The sequence below is a fragment of the Poromitra crassiceps genome (genome assembly GCF_964638095.1).
Source record: "Poromitra crassiceps genome assembly, chromosome: 22".
NCBI lineage: Eukaryota > Metazoa > Chordata > Actinopteri > Beryciformes > Melamphaidae > Poromitra > Poromitra crassiceps.
The window spans coordinates 19612991-19623322 of record NC_139647.1 but is presented as its reverse complement, the minus strand read 5'-3'; positions in this window follow the sequence as shown (position 1 = coordinate 19623322).

Below are 10332 nucleotides of genomic sequence, written 5' to 3'. Positions count from 1 at the left end.
TCATGGTCTGCTCTTTTGTGTGTTTTGTGTAAGATGAATAGGCTCCACTGCAGGCCAGGGTGCTAGCCTGGGCCGACACTCCTCCCATTAGGGAAGCCTAAAGGGCCCTGGCCCTGTGGCCCTCTTGAAACGAGACAGACGGATAAAGCGAGCTGCCGGGGGTGAACAACTCCAACGCCCACTCCATATAGACATAACTCTTTATCAATGTGTTATTTCCTCCCATGCATCAGTCTCCTCCTCTCGCTATTGCGTATAGCTTCATTATCTCTCTCTCTCTCTCTCTCTCTCTCTCTCTCTCTCTCTCTCTCTCTCTCTCTCTCTCTCTCTCTCTCCATGCCTCCCAGAGCCCCCCTATCAGGATAGTGATTGTTTGCTAAGCTGGTGTGGGGGGGGGGGGGGGGGGGGGCTGTTCTTTTTTGTGGTGCCTGCTGCACGCCACATTCCCTTCCCCGCACTCGTCCCCGATGCCCTCCTCCCTCCACGTCCTCGGGCTACTCTGCTATGGAAATATGCTTCAGTCACATTGCTAATTATTTAAGAGTCGTCACCTCATTAACAGTGCTGGGAAGATAATGAATGATTAATAGGTCATTCTTCACATCGTCCCCCCCCCCCCCTCTCTCTCTCTCTCTCTCTCTCCTCCTCCTTCCAGAAGAAGCCCTTATTGTTTGACAGGTTGCGCTGCTGGCTCTGGCTTGTCCATGTCTTTTCCGTGTGTCTCCCCCCCGGCGCACACACACACGTCGCCCCCCCATGTTTGTTCGTGCTCCTGCAGGTAACTTGTGTGTGGAAACGCCGTCACTGACTGGCTGTGAGGCAGGAAGTGCAGCGAGGGGCGACGTGATTAGTGTTTGCGTCTGCGTCCATGACCCCTTGGGTTAGTACAGCAGTGGGGGGGGGGGGGGTTTGGGGTGAATCGATACACCATAGTATCGCGATATTTTGCCTGACGATATTGTATCGATATTTGGACGCCAAGTATCGATATAATGTGTTGTTTTTTTGTGTTTTTTTTGCAGGCCATGCCATGCCAGGCCACTGGGCATCTGCCCGAAGCGCCCGATGTTGCAGTCCGCGCCTGCAGTGGCGTATTGAGTCCAGAGAAGCTTAATAATGTAGCCTACATGTGGGGCAAAAACAAAACAAAACAAAAAAACACTGCATGTTTTACTACCACGTGAGGTCAAGGAAGAGGTAGGAAAAGGAGTTAGACAATATATCGAAATATCGCAATATTCAATATATCGCAATATCGGCGATATCGCAATACTATCGTATCGTGACTCAAGTATCGTTTTAGTATCGTATCGTGGGCATCTGGTGATTCCCACCCCCCTATAAAGAATGGTGTTGCCTGGAAGATGCATGCTGCACAGGGGTGAGCAGCGCTGCCTGTAAATGACTGACGTGGTTTGGTAATGAGCCAAGATGCAGGGATACTTGAGACGAGGGAGCGTCTAAACTCTCCAGTCATATTTGTATAGCTGCATTAAGTCATCATCATCATCGGAGGAGGAGGGTATGAGAACCTGCAGGCACTCATACTTATCATGTGTTCAGTGTGATGAGAAACTATGCTGGGAATTCTCCTCTGAAGCGGAGGCAGAGCAACTGTTGCAGCGGTTATCTGACGTCGATTCCCTTCTTGGTCTGGGCTCTCTCTCTCAGCTGACAGGGACTTTGCATTCATTTAGGCTCGCTAGGGGCAGTGGTTCTCAAACCGAAATCACTTCAAGGACCCCCTAAACTGACACAAATTAGACCACGGACCCCCGTTTGATACGATTTTGTCCCAGGGTCCAGTGGCGCTGGAAGTACTTTTAGATAGGGGGTGCTGTAAGGGAGGGACTCTCGGGCAGCGCCAAAGAAAATTTGACGTTTTTTGGACTTTCATCCATACTTTAGAAGAATATTTTATTTTAAATTAACATTAGGATTATACTGTTGTGATGTCATTATTCAGTATCTTCTCCTTTTCTCACTCACTTTCATGTAAGCATGCTCTCCCTTTAGTCATTTTACACTACAACAGACAGCAACACAGGCATAAACACTGAACTTATTATTATTATTATTATGGAAAACCAGATTATGATGAAAATCAAACACTTTTGAAGAGAGAGCGTATGAAATAAGATTAGAGCTGGGAAGCACAAACTGTTTTTTCATGCATTTTGTTGGTGGTATAAACACAAGACAGCCAAATCCAACAATTTCAAAAAATCCCATCTCTTGCCACCAGGGGGTGCTGCAGCACCCTCAGCACCCACCTTCCAGCTCCCTTGCCAGGGTCCCTCATACGATGTTTTACTTTGAGATGTTTCATTACACAAAGTGTATGAAACCCGTTGCCACGCTAGTCGTGCATTCTGTCATTGTGTTGCTTACGCGCGATGGAATTAGTGCAAATAAATGATTACCCTTTTTGCTGGGGTCCCCTTGTAACCCCCTCAAGGACCCCTGGGGGTCCCCGGACCCCACTTTGAGAACCACTACACAATTGGCTTTTTACCATTTAACTCCTCTTATGGGCCTGTGTCCACCTAGCGTCCTTTCATCAGCTCCGGCGTCTATTTTCAGTTGTTTCCAATGCGCTATTTTCAGAGCGCTCCGGCGTTTTTGTGCGCCCGACTCCCAGCGCTTCCAGCTGAAAATATTTGAACTTTTCAGAAAGACGCTGGTGTCGGGTGCTGCTTTTCTGGCAACTCATCATATGGAGAAACTATCACAACTGAGACAGAAAGGCTCAATTGTGGGAGCAGATTGGCTAGATACTTAATATTTCTGGTGAGTGTTGAGCTAAATCACTGCATGTGTGTTGTTTGCTAATGTTAGCTGTCAGCCATCAAGCTACTACCGCGCTGAACTAACGTTAGTTTCAGATGTTAATTGTGTGCGCTGAGAAATAAAGCGGATAATATACAATTTCATTCTTTAAACGTCCGACCCTTTCAAAGTACATCACATACGGTCCATTTTGCTGCAGCTCGACAGCGCTGCTAAATCCAGAAGCTTAGTTCCGGGAACTTTTGTGAGGTAAAAAAAAAAAACTGGCCCATTGGAGTGAATGGAGATGTCACAACTCCTCCATTATATGGCTCTGATGCTTATGAATGGTGGGTGCAGTATGGACACTACAGCATATTGATATCCACGATTATGTGCTCTCCTTTGCCAGTAGTTTGTTAGCATATTGTTAGCAAATTCATATTTATCATCCACAGAACACTTCACCACTCATGTACATATTGTATTATATTTACTCGATTTGATTGCACTTGCAACTTTGTGATTGTCTTTAGTAATCTTCCTACTTCTTATCTCTGTATATTGATGTGACCGCTACGCTGCATACAGACACTAAGACAAATTCCTCGTATGTAACTTGCATCCTGTGGCAATAAAAGTGATTCTGATTCTGATTCTGATTCTGATATAGAGATGAGTCCTAATTGGTCTGTTCATGTGACCCAAACGAAGAACAGAGGGAATTAAAAAACACGCCAGTCAAGTGTGATCGTATAACTGTCGCAAAAACACAGTGACTGACCAACGTTCATAGAAGAGAGAAGTCTTGGGCCAGTGTTAAAAAACAATGGCCGTTCCGTTAACTTCACAGGGAACCGTGCCAAAAGCTGTTGGAAAGCTGTTTTAATTTGGAGCGGTCCAGACCACCTCCGTCCCCCCAATCACTACTTTCACTCCAGCCCCCCCAACCGCCCCAACCCCCCTTTTGGCCCGAGGGCCATGAGTGGCAGTTACCAGGTTTTCCCCCTCCTCCTCCCCCCTCCTCCCCCTCCAAATTCCCTCACCCGCTTCTTCACAACAGCAGTGGTTTGAGTCAGACCCTCCCCCCACTCACTCTCCCTCCCTCCCTCCCTCCCTCCCCCGCTAGCCTTGACTCAGGCTTATTGCCCTCTATGAGCCGTGCGACTGAACCGGGACTGTTGATTGGTGGTTGAGATGGAGAGAAGGAAGCGTTGGGTGTATTTATAGAGAGACTCTCATTTACCAGAACAATAACAACCCTCCCCCACAGCAAGACAGAGAGAGAGAGAGAGAGAGAGAGAGAGAGAGAGGCAGAACTGCAACTGACAACAACGACCCACATTGACTTTTGGTTTCACGTCTCGGGGGAAATGGGTATAGTAGGAGGACACACGTCGTGTCCTGTTGAATACTGTTGACATTGGTATGCAGTGTTGGGGGTAACTCATTACAAAAGTAACACATTACATGTAATATATTACTTTTTAGCAGTCACTCAGTAATATAACTTATTACTTATAGGATTTCAGTAATATTATACCAGTTACTTTCTCAAGTAACTCAAGTTACAAATTGAGTTACATTTTATTAAATCAAAGCACATAAAAAAGATACAATTTCCTAATCAAACTTATTTGTTTTTATGCAAATAACCACTATAGATGACAATAACCAAGGAAAAGAATAACATTTAGAATTTTTTTTTTTTTTTTTTTGTTTACACTTCTTCAAGGCGGTTGAAATTATTTTTCGGGATGGTTCCGGGGCAGCAATGTCATTCTCCTGCTGCTGTTGTTTTTTTGTAAAAGTAATGCAAAAGTAGTGTACTAATTAACAAGTTACTCTACACAGACAGTAATATTGTAAAGTAACTTATTACTTTCAAATGAAAGTAACTAGTAATATGTAGTGAATTACATTTTGAAAGTAAGTTTCCCAACACTGTTGGTATGTTTGGTCATTATAATGGAATAGGATCAAAGTGAGCAAAACTGACCCACTCATACACGTTCTAATTCAGATTCAGAGAGCAGGCCAGTGTCTGGGAAATGCAGTATTTCTGAATTTGCATTTAGTTTACTTTTACATTTGACACTTCAGGCATTTAGCGGATGGCTCTTATCCAGGGTGACTCCAGTAGAAAAAGTTTAAATTTTAAATTTTTAAATAAAAAAATAATGAGAGCAAAGGAGTGCCATATAGATCTTATGTGTGCCTTGTTACAGGTGGTCAGTTGATGTCCAGGCAGTATGGGCAAGCACATACAGTGACTGTTAAGGGATTTTAATGTGAAAATGTCAATCTGTAACTGATGTACTGCACTGCTTTGGTGACATAGGTTTCTTTCAAAAAAAGCACATTAAAGTGAATTTGACTGATGAGCCAACACATTGTATATGAAGCATGACCTGGTTTCTAGGGGTGGGAATCACCAGATGCCCACGATACGATACTAAAACGATACTTGAGTCACGATATGATAGTATTGCGATATTGCGATATCGCCGATATTGCGATTGGCTCAGTGGTAGAGCTGTCGCCTCGCAGTCAGAAGGTCCTGAGTTCGATTCTCGCCTGGGACACTGTGGGCGCTGTGGTTGTGTTCCCCCCCATATCTTCAGTGCAGTGCCTACTGCCCAGGTGGGGTATCTCGTCGTAAGGGCCTTTCTGTCTGTGTGGAGTTTGCATGTTCTCCCCGTGCTCCCCCAGGGGGGTTCCTCCGTATATAACCCCCCCACTAAAAACATGCAGAAGATCAGATCGTCATCGTCATCCGACCAGTGACGACAACATCCGAAGTCGGTCCCCGGGCGCTGTACGAGAAAGCGACCACTGCTCCTGGCCTGCCCCCTGGAGGAAAGGACAAAGCCAGGATGGGTTAAATGCAGAGGACAAATTTCACCGGCCACCGTCAGCATGTGTGTGTTGTGGCCCTCCGTGCATGTGTTGTAGTGTGTTGTGTGACAATAAAAGACGGGCTGCCGTCTGATAATCGTTTATATATTGAATATTGCGATATATTGAGTATTGCGATATTTCGATATATTGTCTAACTCCTTTTCCTAGACCTCACCGGAAGTAAAACATGCAGTGTTTTTTTGTTTTGTTTTGTTTTTGCCCAAAATGTAGGCTACATTATTAAGCTTCTCTGGACTCAATACGCCACTGCAGGCACGGACTGCAACGTCGGGCGCTTCGGGCAGATACCCGGTGGCCTGGCATGGCATGGCCTGCAAAAAAAAAAAATATATATATATATATATATATTTTTTTTTTATATCGATACTTGGCGTCCAAATATCGATACAATATCGTCAGGCAAAATATCGCGATACTATGGTGTATCGATTTTTCCCCCCACCCCTACTAGCCAATCCATTGACACAAGGGGAGCCCATTCATTTAGCAGCATGGGGGAGCTTTTCCTGAGCACTCAGCCATATGGCGAGTCCAACACTATATAGGTCCACAGCTCCCTATCAGACATACGGCTCTATGATGCTACCACTCATTACAGAACAGAGAGAGCGTGGGCAGGGATTAACACTGAGTCAGCTGGTCCTAGATCAGCAGCTATTAGCCACAGAGAGAGAGATGGAGGAACAGATTCAAGATGACTTGGGTGCAACCAGATCAGTTTCCACCGGCAACTGATTAGCTCACGCTGCAGAGGGGCATAGCTGCCCGTGAGGACTCGCCCTCATCTTCTGCTACTGTAAACATAGGAGAACTCGCCCATCTTAGCCTGGCAAACGGAAACTGGCATTAAACAGCCAACCACTATATGATACTCACATAGATTTAAGCACATAAACATATTGTTTAGTCTCTCCCCAGACTCAAATATTACGTTGAATCGCTGCACTCGGCATACTACATAAATAAGTCCGTGTCAGTTCACAGCCACTGCTGGTTTTTGAAGGCGGGTTGAAATTGAATGAGTGACAGGTCGTAGCACCGATGAGAGAGCGGGTTCGAAAAATGGGCTACGCCTCTGATTGCAAAGTCGTTACTGATTGGAGAGGACTGAAGCCATCACTGGCATATCACTGGCCAAGTGAAGGGTTCCCTCCCATAACCAGCCGGCTGGGGGGAAGCGTCCCAGACCCAGAGAGAGCTCTGCAGCATGCAGTAACGTAGTGTATCATCAGCGTAAGAACTCTCATGGGTCTGGCGTTGAGACTACATATTGTTTGTCGCTGTATGTTGCTTTTTATAATGCTGTGCACACTAATGTTGTAATGAATGTGTTATTACATGATATGGCTAAATAAATAAATAAATAAATAAATAAATAAATAAATAAATAAATAAATAAATAAATAAATAAATAAATACAATGTAATTACAAGTTAGTCGTGGTTTTCGCTTTCAACTAGAGGTATTGAGATGCAAGCTATGCCCATGCTATTTCCCATGCTATTTCCCACATTTATGTTGCTTTTCATATGCTGTGCACACTAATGTTTATAATGTACATTATATGTCTAAATAAATAAATAAATAAATAAATAAATAAATAAATAAATAAATAAATAAATAAATAAATAAATAAATAATTAAATAAATAAATAATCAAATAAATACATATAAATAAAGAAAAAACATTGCATGGATGCATAACTGGGACGTATCCTCAGTGATGTACCCTAGGATGTTTTGGGTCTCGCAACATCATACACCCTCGCCCAGGTGACCCAGCCGGGGCTGGCCAAGCCCCAACTTACGTCCCAGTAGCTACCCACGGTCAGCCCTCCAGGAAGGGTCGAAGGTGGTCACGTGGTCAGGGCCACTCAATCCGCTGCTCCGGAACTACTCTGCCGGGACCGGGGGGGGGAAGGAGGACTCTGGTACGTAGAGGGACCGGGCTCTGTGGGTTGCCACCCGGCCGGGCTCCTCCCTCGTCTCACCAGGTCTAGGACCTGTGAGCTGCACCAGACTCCCCCGCTCCAAACATCTCATTCCGAGGTGATGGTATCTTGGTGGACACCATGCAGTACCAGTACTTGGTGGCACTGCAGTCTCCACTTGCGGCTTGAATAGCCCTCCTAAAAGGCCTCTCGCGGGTAATAAATAAATACAATGTAATTACAAGTTAGTAGTGGTTTACACGTTCAAGTAGAGGTATTGAGATACAAGCTAGTGTCTGATGTGAGGATTCTTGTTTTGTGTGGGAGGGCTTCCTTGTGCTGTAAAACAGTGTAGCAGATTTTCGACAAAACAATGGGACACAATGTAGCTTAATAGTGTCGAGAGGCTGGTAGAAGCCGGCCTCAGTAGTTTAATTAATGCGGTAATGATTTATCGATGTAAAAATGATACGTTGTGCAATTCACTGCATGTAAGTAAATCAAAGGTGCAAAATTGATATTGATCACTTATGATGAATTATGGTAGACTTCAGTTTCTTTCTTCACCCTCAAAAAACCTCGACTGCAGCTCCAAAACAGATGTACTGTACGCACCAAGCATACTATGCTATAAAGAGGAAAACCTGCCATCAAATACTGAAATAACAAGTTATATAACCTATCAAACGGCACTGTCTCTACTGAAGAAAATGTCCCTTTTGCCTTGCTCTGTAGGTGGTGAAAAGCCAGACTGCATGTGACAACAGGATAAAAGGCACAGCTGTCTTTGAGTGACGTCTAGAAGCCACAAGAAATTGTTTCTACAATTGTATGTGTGATTAGCTTTTATCCCCCCAGTAGAACAGCCCATTCACCTGTTTTCAAAAACAAACAAACACAACTTAAAGGGCCACTTCGCCGACTTTCAATCAGCGTTGTATCGGCACAATGGCCGCAAGTTGAGTATCAATGCTATAGACCCTTTTACGGTGGACGTCACAGGGTTAGTTGCGCACGCATGGCGGTATGCAAACCTCCACGGAACTCAAGCCGAAACGAGATAGATCCCCGGAATACAGGAAAAAGGCGTCTTGTGCCGTATGCGTATAGACGCTGGACATTCCCACTAGGAATATGACGATGTCCGGCACCGCAACTTTGCCGATGTTCTGATCCTAGACCCATCCTGACAGTGAGTACGGGTCAAGAAACCTCACCCCATTGAAAGAGTTCGCTTATGCTTCCCACACACTAGAGGATAAAATGCCCGATTTAATGCCCGACTCCCCTCGGGGGGGGCGTGGCCCGATTCGAGGCTAGTCTCAACCGATTTTTTTGTCAAAACAATTGTCAAGTGTCTGGTGTCAATAAATTATTGATTGAATTGGAGCCTGTCCGATCTCGAATCGGGCACATCAAACATGTTTGATATTTACGATGGCTGTCTCCCGACGGAACCCGCAATAGCCAATGAGAGCGAGCAGACCGGGACGCGTCGACGTGTCATACCCGGATGTTAATGCAGCGCTCACAACAAACGAGCAACAGCAGTGCCATGTAGCTCCTCTCTCCCCAGCATCCTCACAGCAGCTTCAAACAGGGTGGACAGCGGCAGATGGCTCTCCAAACATGTGCCGAGCGGAGCGGTTTGTTTGCTTCAAGCGAGCGGATATGCTGTAATATGAGCTCTCAGACAGGACGTTGTTTTAGCTCATTTTGCGAGGGTGTCCGCCTGCTTGTAGTGGACCCGCCGCTCGGTGCATGTTTAGAGAGCCATCTGCTGTTGTCTGTGGGAAAAAATTGCGGTTTTGTGGGATATAAACAGCCTACAGTCTAGTTGCTGGAATCGCTTTGAGTCTGTACTTCAAACGGCTGGTGTGTGGTCTCGCAGTCTGGCCGAATCGTCTAGTGTGTGCGTTCAGGCGATTTTAATGTTAAAATCTGATGAAATTGTCCTTATGTCTGTGGTCTCTCATGTTTTTAAAATCGGTTAAGATTTGAAAATCCTCTAGTGTGTAGGCAGCATTATTTGTGTCAGGTAACCTGTCTGTTGCTGGCGAAGCTTTAAAATATGTGAAGGAGGCGTCGGGATCTTCCATATTTCTATGACAGCTGAACCGCTAGTTGTAACTTTCTGCAACAAGTTCGGCTCCGCCCACCAAATACCTCGTCAACTGTTTACAAACAGTAAAAGGGTCTATGCTGAAACAACGTATACTGTGCAGTGTTTCCCCTACCATTCTACAGGCCTGGCGGGCCCGCCTAAGAGCTTCGCCCCCCCCTGGGCTGATAGGGTCGCTCCGCCCTTGGCCACAGCTCTCTGTCATAGGTACAGCTGACATGACAGACAGGCTTCACAGCCAATCAGCTGACGACATGTTCACTGACACTGGGGAATCTCAGCACTGCAATGTAACAGCGCTATCTGAACTGAACTACGGTACGTCTAACAGTGACACTCAAACAGTTCAACATTAATGAGTGAACTCAGTCCGTTTGGGGGGGAGGGGGGGGCAGGCATTGTCACCAAATGCCCACCCATGTGCCAACTGCGGGGGGAGGGGCCATAGGGATAGGAAGGTGGTAGAGAGGCGGGATTGGAGGGGTGGGCAGGGGGAGTGGCTAAGGGGGTATGGGTGGTGGGGTGCGGGGGGGGTGTAGGGGGAGTGGCGCCGTGGGTTTAAAGGTTTGTTCTTTGAGCTGTGGACAT